At 35.8% G+C, this 13,220-nt stretch overlaps 1 long non-coding RNA gene across 1 annotated transcript; it reads right to left on the bottom strand.

Moving 5' to 3' along the window:
- Positions 1-2,189: 2,189 nt before the first annotated feature.
- On the bottom strand, positions 2,190-3,891 carry LOC144425810 (uncharacterized). Its single transcript, XR_013477674.1, has 2 exons — positions 3,614-3,891; positions 2,190-3,029 (listed from the first exon to the last, which is right to left on the bottom strand). It is a non-coding gene; the product is annotated as an uncharacterized LOC144425810 (long non-coding RNA).
- Positions 3,892-13,220: the final 9,329 nt, after the last annotated feature.

The following is a 13,220-nucleotide window of genomic DNA, read 5'->3' as shown; positions in this document are numbered from 1 at the left end:
ACCAGAGTTTAGAAGCTAAATTGAAACATTGGGAAAGCTGAAAATTCGTCCTTCTCCTCTTAGATTGCCCTTGCATTGACGACCTTGTCGCGACCCATTTTAAAACCTTCCGCGACCCATACTTTAAGAACCACTGATATATATTGTCCTGTCCTATGAACTCTCCTGCATAAACAGTTTTGCATACTACTCCCTTGGCACTTTCACCACATCAACCCATCGCCCCACTTTGCACAACTGTCTGTGAATGGGACCATATTATACATATTTAATCTAACGTTTTTTGTTTTATATTTGTCAAAATGGGTACATGCCGCACATTTGTGTTTTGGCCAGTAGGTCTTGTACATGCATCCTGTCTCAAATATTAATAATTATCAATTTATTTATATTTCTCGCTATTACCAGACGAATAAACATACATGCAATTGGTGCTATTGGGACACGTGGTTCAAGTGTGATATGTGAGGCAAGTGGGACACGTGGGACCAAGCGAGACACCGCAAAATGTATGGCAGATGGTTGCATCTGTATAAATAATGAGAAATATAATGGAATCAGGTTCCGCACAGAAGATCATTTTTGTCTACAATGAATCCTCCCAAAATGAATGGCAGATGTGATAAATAGTCATGACTGACATGAGGCGCAGCGGTGTGGCTCATCGTGCTAAGCGTTGAGAATACGCTCGCCACCACACCTCTAATTACTCTGCGTGGGTTCGCTGGTTCGAATCCCATGCGGGATGGTTATGTGCGAGAGGATTGGTGGACTTCTCGCCACGGTAGGGTGGTTCACGTAACCGCTGGTCGGTTACGGCTTCCTCCACCATCAAAGTCCATGCTTCTGTAAAAATAAAATAATCCCATACCCGACATGGAATGGTAACCCAACGAGAGGCCGTGGTTCGCCATATGGATAAGCCGTATTATCGGCTTTCCTCTCCCCCGGGATAAATATGTAAATATCCTATCCTACCCTATGAGCAAATATTTGAAAAGTCTACTCTAGGTGGCAGTATAGAATAACAAAATTAATCAATGTGGTCTATGAAGATTGACATCTGATGATCAGGACATTTCATTTAATTTCAACTCAATGGACCTTTCCCCGACCTTTGACCTTTATTGTTTTGATTTTGGTCGCTCAGACAAACATTGCAAATATTCAGGCTTGCGTAGGGCGATAGAGTGGTACGTTGCTCGTTTTAAAGGCATTCGAATGGCATTTCACTGGTGATGGTGGTATTTTCGTGCTTCTGAAGTTATAACATATTGTCAAATGATCTAATATTAACGTTATCCCGCCTTCACATTGCCGTTACCGTACCTGACTTAGTTCCAAAAGCCTATTTCACATACAAAAATGGAATCACTCAGAGATGACTTTTCTATGGACTTGATTCTCCAAGGACTTTTCTTTCCATCAGCTGGAGAAGGATACAAAACTTCTCATTGAAAGGTGATATTTAAACTTATATGGTGAAGAATGTCAGAAGACTGAGAGACCTGCGTGACTACCGGTACCGTATCCTATGGTTCATAGACTAATAGTTAGCGTCCCAGGTAGGACTGAATTTGTGGGTTTACTATAGAAACAAATGAAATTCAGGGGCAGTTTCAAAAGTCTTTTAAATTTTCTAGAAACATTGCACAAACTACAGAAATCTGTAATTATGAACAGATGAATATTTTTTTCAGATACATTCATGATGGTTCGTTCAATCGTCAATTTTAGTTCAACGCTGGAGTTCAAAGCCAAGTGCTATAGATAAGTTCAGGAGTCTCTGATGCAATTTGTACATGCTAGGGCTAGGCACAGTGAAGGCACTTAAGTTTATGTCCTATCATAGAAACACAGATTTATTAGCTCAGCCTGATGGGTGCAAATATACTATTGAAAGATAGGTTTTACAATATAATTTATTCATTCAGTGTAGAAATAGAATATAACAGATCATAAAAAACATATGATGAAGGAACAAGCAAGTAAATCCAAGAAAATTACTACAAATTATACAGTTTTCCAGATACTGTGTTGTATAGGATAAGAATACACACCAGATATATGCTTTTAGGCACAACAATGAACGTCAAAATAATAGAATTAAATTCATTTTACAATTCCATTGACAGACATAATGTATCACAATGATTTTACTGCTGAGTTATTTCATTAAAGCTGTCTGGTTTCATCTCCTGATAATATGGAAGAATTGCGCTCGCTGAGCACTAACGTTACCTCTTTGTTATATAGTCAGATGGGCAAACACTCACCACTTGGTTCGGTTCTAAAGTTATCAGATGATTATGAACAAGTTGCAATTTATATGACAGTGATAAATGCAGTATAAGTATATATCACACACCACAGTTACTACAAAGTGCAAGGCCAACTTCTGGTATCAGGTGCAGCTTGGTGTGACTTTGCAGTTCGCACAAAAAATGATATTACGATCACCAGGGTCACACCGGACATGGCATGCATGCGGAGCATTCTCCATAAAGTAACATCATTTTATCACCAATGGATTGTAAAAGATTCTGCATGAAGCCCCAAGTCTTCAATATTAATTTCCCTTCTTTATTCATCATTTTTACAGTTAGCAAATATGACACCAATGCTGGAAGAAGTATGTGTTTTCTCATTTTGAATTACGTTAAAAGTGTTGCCCGATTCTGAATCTTGTTAATTCTTTTGTGCCCTTTTATTATTTCTTTTCCTGGTGGGTAGCCACGTACTTTTTGAAATCTATTTTAAGTTATGCTCGACTTCCAATTTTCTCTGCATTTTATTTGTATGTTGGCTTTTTGTGTTGTTTTATGCCAGAGAACCAAAATAAAATGATGAAGATGCTTGCTTACATTTTTCTGCTGTCTTGACAAAGCGCTGTCATTTTCATCAGCGGCATTTGAGGTAGTTTCAACTAAAGAGTCTGGGGGCAGATCTGGTTAGATCCTTGACAATCCTTTCTCACTTTCGTCAGATTCCCATGTCTCTGTATCAAATGAAGTATCTGGTGATAGATCCTGTTAAATTATGATCCAAAGTTAAATTATGGTATAAGTAATCCATACCTCACAATTTAACGGTGCTCTTTTGCTGGGCGACAAGAATCTGATATGGGGTCAGGGTATTCATCAGTTGGTTCATCGACTCCATGAAAATGCATGATGGAACGCATTGCTTGTATGAAAATTCATTTCATATAAGAATCAACATATTGAATATATATCATAGCATAGGTAATTTTTCCTAGGTTGAATTGACTGTGAGGCCTGTTGCATTCCTTTATCCACCTCATTGCTTTTGGCGGTCAATATGTGGCTTCGGAAAAGGCACAAATCTTACTCCATTTGAACGGCAGGGGTACCGTACAGGTTGTCAGACTGGCAAATACCATATGCGCAGCATTTACACATAGCCTAGTTAGTCTACCAAAATAATTCACTAATATACGGTATTCTGTTTAATAAAAATGCAACATCGTATTGAAAGTGAATTCTTCCGTACTGACGTACGGTAGGCTTCCGGTACTCTTGATTGCATCAGCATGACTGTCTACTATTTTTTGGTTCGAAATAGCATTTGGTTGACCTGTACGGTACCTTACCTGTAAGGTGCATGCAACGGGTACAGCCTTTTAGTATAAATATACAGATTTCGTAAACGTGATTTGCAACAAGTAACATACAGTATTACAGATTTCTAATTATCGCAGCCCTGTGAAGAAACAAAAAGCGAAAAAAAGGACAAAGATCTGCCTAAACCGCCAGCAACTTGTGCGGAACGCGTCCAAAGTTGTCTGAGCGACTTTTCAGCGGAGAATGTTTGTTTACATCTGCTCGCTTGTGATTGGTTGAGAATACGGATGTTTTGATGTCGGGGAAAGGTCCATTCCGACTTTTTCCTTTAGTAATCAAATACTATTATGCAAACTCCACACACCTACGACCTTTTTAGTAGTACATCAAATAATATTATGCAACCCGTCTATCATCTAATTTGGAATTTTTAGAACCTCAACAGCAGCCACTATGTGGCAACAATGAGCAATATCCATTTGGGTATCCATGGCGACAAAATTGTAGCTTCCGGGCTAAGTTCATAATTTTTCAAGTATCTGGAATGCAAAGCTTTGGGGTTCTTAGCGTTAGTGTTTGGGTATCCATGGCGACAAAATTGTAGCTTCCGGGCTAAGTTCATATTTTTTTTAAGTATCTGGAATGCAAAGCTTTGGGGTTCCTAGCGTTAGTGATATAGCTTTAATTCACAATTATTTGAGGCTCTTGATATACAACAACTTAATTTTGTTTTGAGAGGAAGGTTATTATTAGGATAGGATAGAAGAGAGTTTACATATTCAGAGGGAGAGGAAAGCCAACAACACCTCCTAACCTTATGGCAAAAAAACACCAGTTACCAGTACATGTCCGGTATGGGATTAGTTAGCCAGTTATTTGATTTGGGATGCATGTACATGAGGGTGGAGGGAACTGCAACTGACCAGTGGTTATGTGAACCACCCTACGGACTACGGTTGGGAGGGGTCCAGCAATCCTCTCACACATAATTATCCATAACAGGGTTCAAAACTTCAAACCCACACAAGGTAATCAATGGTGTGGTGGCGAGCGTATTTCCAAGGCTTAGCACGATGTGCCACATCGCCGAGCAGATTAATCAATTAGGGCTTGCCATTAAATTTCTTATATGTTTTCTTTTTGTTTTTCATGAGATGGATTCAGTTATTATCCCACCCTTCTCTGTTTATCATTTTCTCCCAACCCAATATAAACACAAATAAGAAATAAATCAAATAAATAATGGTGGGGCAATAACAATAAATTATTTTGAAAGTAACCCAGAGTTCAACCCAAATATTTTTGTTGAAACGCTTGAGAATTTCGATTTTTATAATTTATTGAAAAAGCAATATTTAGGTGTAATTATTCATTTCCACTTATCAGTGATGACTTGTGAAAAGCCCTGTTCAGAGTGTAGTAGTAATAATAATATCAAATTATATGAAAGTTATGTCATGATTTAATCGGGGATCTAGAGACACGTTATTGTAGTATAATCCAGTGGGTTGGACCCAGAAGTTCTTCAAGGTTGGCCTCGAAACCAGATGGGCATTATCATTATATTTAGCAATAATAATTATGAGCCAATATAGCAATTATAATTATGCGTTGTGTCGCCTAAATAATTTCAGTACGCCCCTACATGTTTGAAAGCGTAGGTAGTCAGTCTACTGGCCAGATTAGTAATTTGTCTAATTCGGGTATACAGCAGCAAAGGTGCCGGTTCATATGTTATTGTTATTGCTATGTCCAATGAGTTGCATTATGAATAACGGCTGAACCAGGGTACATATGTATACTTCATTCAAACACCCTAACTTGCAAAAGTAATATTAAATTGCATGTAGATGCATTGTTTCTTTTCTCATGTATTAACATCTTATTGTTGGTTGCAAAGGCAATGAAATTGGCAACACAAAGTTGATCATCATAAGTTAATAAATATAAGTCAAACGTATAAATTTTTTAAGCTTGCATGAGTTCGTACAAGCAGATTTTATTTTAAGGACCAGAACCAAGTTTAGTTCTGATTGAAATGTCTATAGTCTAGAAGAAATTTAGTTTTGACTGACTATCATTGGATTGCAATAAATTCTTCTTCTAAATGATCTAAGTAATTCGTCTCGAAGTGAAAAAAATATTCACAGCATGAGACTGATGTGAGAAAAATAAATTTGCCAAAAATGTGTTTTCAGATTCATATTATATTATGATGAGTCATACATGGTAGTTTGATTGTATTTTTGGTTTAGCTGTTTACAACTTGATATGAATGATAATTGTAAAATTTTTAGCTTTGCTAGATTTAGCTGTTTTCAAAAAACAAATTAACAACAAATTAATATTAAATTCAATAATAATCACAAAACTCGATTATGTGAAATTATTAAAATGTTGGGGTTTGTTGTAACAGTATTGGCAAGTTGGGTGCAATGGCCTAGTGTTGGCATTGCAGGGTAGAAATATCTCCCAAACTTAGAATCAGAACGAATCTGGTTCTTTTAAAATGAAGTATCTACTTACATATGAGTAGATAAGAGTAAAGCAGGCACGTTTACGCGTTGAATTCTCATTGTTTTTTTCTCTGTAGTCATTAATTTGAATTTGTTGCTTCTTTTTACACCTCGAGTCATAAGCCAGTAGGAAGCCGTAACCGGCCAGTGGTCATGTGAACTACCCTACAACAGCGAGGAATCCAGCAATCCTCTCACACATAATTAACCCTGCAGCGAATTCGAACCTGGGAACCCACGCAGAGTAATCAGAGGTGCGGTGGCCAGCATATACCTAACGCTTATCACAATGCGCCACACCGTCGAGTTAATTGGGAGAATTTTGTCTTTTTGTTAAATATTGTAGTTTAGATATTTGTGGATTCATTTTGTTTCTTTGTATGATTAGAGGATGGTATCTTTCATAATACTCTCTTCACAATTAGGATTCAATGTTACATATGCATAGAACAGAGAGTAAATAGTAACATTGTTTGGTTTTGCATGGAATGAACGGCAATTTTGATTGAGTCAGATTTTCAATGATATGTGTATATGAATGCATTACGTCAACTTATTATATTTTGGGCTTTTTTGTAACTACAGTAAAAATTTACAGTAGAGAATTACGATATTTTCAAATATACAAAATATAAAACTGATATATATATATAAATTTACTTTTTATATAACGCGTTTTTATTTAAAAAAAAAACTGCTAAATATAGAATATTGAAAAATGACTATATCATCATGCACTGGTACGTCTTGTATGTCACTAGAATCATAAATTTTTCATTTAACTGAATTTTCGGGCAAATTTTTGCAACTACACTTCGGTCTGTCATGTGAATGAGAATTTCTTATCCAGGTAGCCTAGCCTATCGACTAGATCAAAAAAAAATCATGCTATCGACCAGGTCTTATTTTAAGGGTAGGGCTTATAATGAAATCTTTTTTAAAATACAGGCTTGGTCTTATTTTGGGGGAAACGCGGTATGTCCAATATCAACAATCATAAATCTCACTCATTATTTATGTTTGGTGAATCCTTGAATGGTTTAGCAACCAAAAAGACAAGAACCACTGCTGACAAAAATTAAGTTTTTATATTCAATATTTCACGCCACATTTAAAATTCATGATGCACTAATCCAGACACAAAATTTACCAACAAGTAAAAAAAGATTCTTATCTCTTTGTTCAGCCAGTCACTAGTCCAATTAGGCTAAGGCTCGGATCTTTTATACAAAGCAAAAATGTGAGAAGAAAAGCACCTCCGCCACATTTAAAAATAACAAATTGGTAATTATCCTGTTGAGTTAGGGTTTGTGGCAATTTAAAAATTTGAATTTCCAGTGCAATCTGCATTTCTATCCCTCATCCTAACAGGATAATTATTAATTTTCCGAATTTAAGTGTTTTTGGGAGCTTTGTACAAAAGATCTTGAGGCAATACCAATCTATTCAATCGCTCTAGATCAGGGGTCGGCAAACTGCGGATTGCAAACTCATTTTGTGCGACCCTTGACAGACCCGACTTTTATTGCATAAAAAAAAATTGATATCAAATTTATTATTGCTCTAATCAGGATTTATGTGGTGACAAGTGCTGCTGTACGGTGTACGGCTTGTCTTGTATTAAGTTGCGTCAGATGTATATGGTGTACTAGCGGAACGTCCCATCGTTGGTTGTGAGTATAAGTTAAGTTTATGATGATTTTGAAACAGAGAAATCTGGGAAACGAAGGGGAGTTGGCGACAAGGGTCGAACATTTCAAAGTGCTTGAACGGAAAAATATTTTTCATTCTTACTCATTTCAAAACCAGTTTGCTTGATATTCCAAGTCAGCATCACAGTTATGAGGGATTTGATGTTAAATTTAAATACGAAACTTGTCTACGAAATTCGACCACAAGACCCTGGGCTGCGCCACTGCTCATCTGTGCGACAGTGCAAAACGTGTAATGTGTACATTCGGAAGCATATACTGTTGCGAGCAGCTTTATGTAAAATGCATTGCACGAAGAATAAATTTCGTACTCACTTGACAGATCGTGATTTGGACAAAGTACTGCGGGGCAACAAAGTTGGCTTTTGATTTCAACACTCTGGTCATGACACAGAAACAACATCATCCTCTACATTGATAATAAGTAAATAAAAACAATGTTTTGCTTGATAATATATTTAAAAAGGCCACATACACATTCAATTTTGGCAGGCTTCTAACACAGTAACAGAAGGTGCAAGTGCCCCATGATTCAAAGTTTAATTTAGCAAATATTCGAAGGCAGAAAATACTGCGGCCCACACGCTACCGGAGATGTTTATAGTTGGCCAGCGAGTACATAAAGTTTGCCGACTCCTGCTCTAGATGTATGGACATATGTGTTATAGTGTTGTTACGATGTCATGTTTGATATTTTTAAGTTTTGATATCTTCAAATATTTTTGATCATGAACGAATCCTACTGAGATGCTGAATATGCGAATGGCCTTAACCAGGGTCGTCTAACCCGTGGCCCGCTGGCCACATGTGGCCCGCCGAAGATTTTTGATTGGCCCGCGCTGTATTATTCGAAGCCCGATGTCTTTTACAAATCTGAGCCACTATTGTAACCTCTAATAAAAAAATTAATTATTTCTCGTCGTTCAAACGCGCGATAAGCACCAACGAGCTATCGGAATCTTTTTAAAGTCTCTTTGCGGGCGTTATTGCCTGAGAGAGAGATATTTAAATTTCATTTTTATTGTCTGCTGTTTATTTCAATCTGTTTTACTATTTTTTTTCTGTAAAGCTAAAAGAGGCAGTTTTCATGACCTCAATATTTGACAGCACTTACATAAACGAGCAAGTTTTTTCACGGATGAACCATGTCAAATCCCTGTGATATCACTAATTTTTAACATTCATATGAAAAATTCGCTTCGCATTTCTACATCGACCAACACCTAATCTTGACAACTTTGTATAAAATCAGTTCATACTTCACATTAGAATTTGTATTGATGGTAAAAACTTTTGACTTTACTGTATCTTCGTATTTTCATTGTTATTATAGTTTTGGTGACAGGCTGTTTATTCATTAACCTGTAGTCGGTGTAATGAAAACTAGAACATGACTACCATGACCATACCAAGTGGCCCGCGCAATCATTCGTAAACTAAAAGTGGCCCTTCCGCCAAAAAGGTTGGACAACCCTGTTTCATAAGCATGGAATTACATTCGTACTGCGTGTCTTGTCGCCGAGTAATTAAACTTTTCGCATTCACCGTAAGTAATGTTTTGATTCGCCGCGAAATCTTTTTGTTAAATAAGTGTCTAATTCTCTACACTGTGTTTCTGTCCACATCAATCTCGAATAAAAGTTGTTAAAGTTACTTGAGTATTATTTTACTTGAACAACAAAATGTCCAATTCTTTCAACAAAAATATTTAGCGTGTTACAGGCCATTTCCGATTTAATCTGCGCTGTTGGTCAAGTATGGATCAATACTTTGGAACAGGTATGAATATTACATGTTTCAAGATTTATGCTACCACCGAATGCAGATTGAGATTTAAATTTGAATTGTTCAGATATTGGTGAAATATTAAACTCTGAATGTTTGAAATATTAAACTTTGTTTGATTGAATTATTTATTTTGAGTACGTCGCAAGGCTACTACTTATGTGTTTATGTTCCTTTTGAAACTTTGATACTTGATTGTCGAATGGTTTTACAAACTCTCTTTAGAATGAGTGATTTATTAATTAAAAATGTAGAACTATGTACTGTTTTAGGGAATATTGCATATTAAATTATTATCAAAAATGCTTTCATCAATTTGAGGATGCATTTATTTAGAAAAAATAATAAATCAAACATTTTCATTCCTAAGCCAAATTCTGTATGTAACAATTTGCTATTCTATTGCTGAAGTCAAGTTTATTTATCCATCCAATAAATAATCATTCAAACCCAGAATATGAGAAAATGACAAATATACACTGGGAACCAAAGCTGGAGCAGCGGCACTCAAGGTTCTAATATCTGATTTGAAATATTCAGTTTTGAAATTACTATTTTCGCCGCAATTTTATAATTCAGAAGTGTTTCAAGCAAAAATGCACTCAATAAAATGAGAGCTCATCCATGTATTTTCTATTTTAATTCCTTCCTTTGTGTCCGTCTTCTCAATATTTTGGTGCCGGTCCACGAGGTCACCACTGCTACACACAATTATTTAAAACCAGATTCAACTATCTTACATACTAATATGAATGAGTGGTAAAATAATATTGCATTTCACTGTACCTAATGGATTTCATTTGATCAATACTTCACATGTAGATGGCTTGGTACATTTTTTTGTTCCTTTGTATTGTAAGATTATAACTATTGAATTCTAAGAGCTATTTGTTAGTAATTCGATTTAAACAAAGATTATATTTGGCACATCCATGATTCGCTTCAAAAAAAAATAAAAATCTGTGCGGCAGCGTTATACCTTTGTGTTCTGTTCTCATTTGTATTGTTTAAAAAGCGATCAATTTCCACAGAACCCACTCTCACATGTGAGCGCATATCATGTTACAGGGTTAATGAAAAGGTTTTTGTAATGTATCTGTTCCACGCCATGACAACCACATAAACATGTATCCTTCAAATATCTAATATAATTACATTTGCCTGATATACAAAATTTAAGAAGCTAATTCTAATTGATTAAAATATGTCTTTAAAATTTTAAGATGAAAAAAGTGGGAATTACCCACTCGCCTGTTTTAATAAATAAAGGATTATTTGTGAAGCGTTTGTCATTCTCATACTGAATTAACAAATGCAGTTTTTGGAGAGAGAGTGGTTGGAGAGAAATGAATAAAAAAAGTTGCTATAATGGTTCCAATGGTTATTTGTAATCTGTAGTGTTTTCTGATATAGCTTTAGACTTTGTTTCAAAATTGACAGGAGAGAAAATTTCAAACATAATTTGTAATTGAAATCAAATTTAATTCATTCCAGAATAATATTTTTTATAGCCCAACAACCCTGCTTTATCAGTGTTATTGTATTTTGTAGTTCAAAATACTGTTATTTGTCTGAGTATGTCTTTGTGTGAGTCAGATTTCACTTTTATTGGGTTGATTATTCATTTGGCTATCACAGACAGTCCTCGAACTTGTAATAAAATTAAAATAGGGAAAATGGGAATAAAATCATGCCCTAACCTGGTACACACACCATGGGAGTACCGATTTTTGTCCATACTACGTTTTATCAATGCAATTTTTTTTAATGACCTCGAGTTTTTGATTCTGTTGATTTCTGCCTGTATTTGGTATTTGTCTAAGTGAAGACATTTTTATCTGTCAGCCACAGGGAAAAATTTCATTTAAGAAGCCCTGGATGGTTATATTATTAAGTATGGTGTAATGTCTGATGAATCAGCGCTCCAGAAGTGTGTGTACCAATATGGAGGTAACTGATTTTGTTCGTCCACTTTACATCAGGTCGCGCGAAGGGACTGAAACCCATGGGCAGGGGATATATTCACTTGGCTAACACAGACAGTCCCCGAACTCGTAATGGAACTAAAATAAGGAAAATTGAAAAAAATCATGGCCTAGCCTTAACCAGGTTAGGGTTAGGCAATAATTTCATTCTGATTTTCCTTATTTAGTTCTATTACTAGTTCGGGGACTGTCTGTGTTAGCCAAGTGAATATACTCCCTGACTATAGGTTTCAGTCCCTTTACACAACTTAATGTGAAGTAGGCCAGTAAAATTAGTTACATTCATATTGGTACACACACTTCTGGAGCGCCCATTTAGAAATGCAAATACTGTCTAGTTATTTGGTAAAAAAACAAGTGTCTCTATTGTATAGTTTTGTTATGCTTGGTCCATTGTTTTTCATCTGAAACTATTGACTTGTTATCCTATCCCCATGCCCAAATTGGAATAGCAATTGGATTGTTTGCATACCGTAACCCAGACCGTGACACAAATTCTACTTTATATGTTTACCTCAATTGTTCGCCTAACAATAAATATCTACGCTAACTCAGAGCATACCAAAGTAAGCTGTCACGACACTAATGTGAGTCATCAGCCACTACGATGTGGGGGTGGCTGTGATATTGCCCACTTTGAGAATCACTGGTCTCAACAATATGTGTATACGCATGCAACAATGTGACACATGAAACTTATTTATTATTATGTCATAATATCCCAAAATTTTAGACAATTGTTATGCTGTCATTGTATAACAACATGTTTGTTTACCTCCCAATTTTTTTTTAAGTTAGGTATAAGGGGCATCATTTTCAAAAACTTGCCCCTGGCAGCAAAATTGTGGGGTCAAGCTTTTCCAAGCGATGTAATATAGCGCTCACTCCCACATCTCGCTATGAACGAAGCCAGGTGCAAACTGCTACTGATATCTAACAATAACCTAAAGAAGATTGACTTTTTTGGCAAAGTTATCCAAGCTATGCTAGCTTGCACTGAAACACGTCCTTAAAGAAAACATATGACGTAATTTCTTTCTGGGGGGAAGTGGTATGGCCCAATTATAAATAATTTAGGGTAATAACAGGGTATTATTCTGAAGTATATTTAATTTGGAATCTGTACTGAGCATTCCAGTAATAAGTTTCTACATCAATATATTTTATCAAACTCTACTGGAAACAATGCTTTTATCAAATTGGTGATTAATACGCCTTACTTTTGAGGTGGGACACCATACTTTAATTCCACTCTTGAATACAAATTGTATTTGAATACCCAGAAAGAGCTATTATTGGTGTATAGTGCAATATTCCATTCTCAGAAACTTTTTTTTTATATAGATATCGTACTCAACAACAAACCTTGTCAAAGGTTTGATTAAATGCCTTGAATAAGCATGTTCTATAATATCACCAAGATGTTATGTTCTCCTGTAGCTTGACTCATCGAGTTAAACTAGAGTTATTATCTTTTCAAGCTAGACAAATTAAACGTGACGCAATACATAACGATATTATATAATGTTGTTAATCATTCTCAGAGTTTTAACAACCCTTATATAACACTCTACTAATGACTACTAGGTATATTTGCTTTGGAACCAGTAATGAGTATTCCATTAATGGGTGTCTGTC

The sequence above is a fragment of the Styela clava genome, chromosome 1 (assembly GCF_964204865.1).
Source record: "Styela clava chromosome 1, kaStyClav1.hap1.2, whole genome shotgun sequence".
NCBI classification, from domain to species: domain Eukaryota; kingdom Metazoa; phylum Chordata; class Ascidiacea; order Stolidobranchia; family Styelidae; genus Styela; species Styela clava.
Note: the sequence above shows the minus strand (reverse complement) of the source record. Positions and strands in the feature narration are given on the sequence as shown.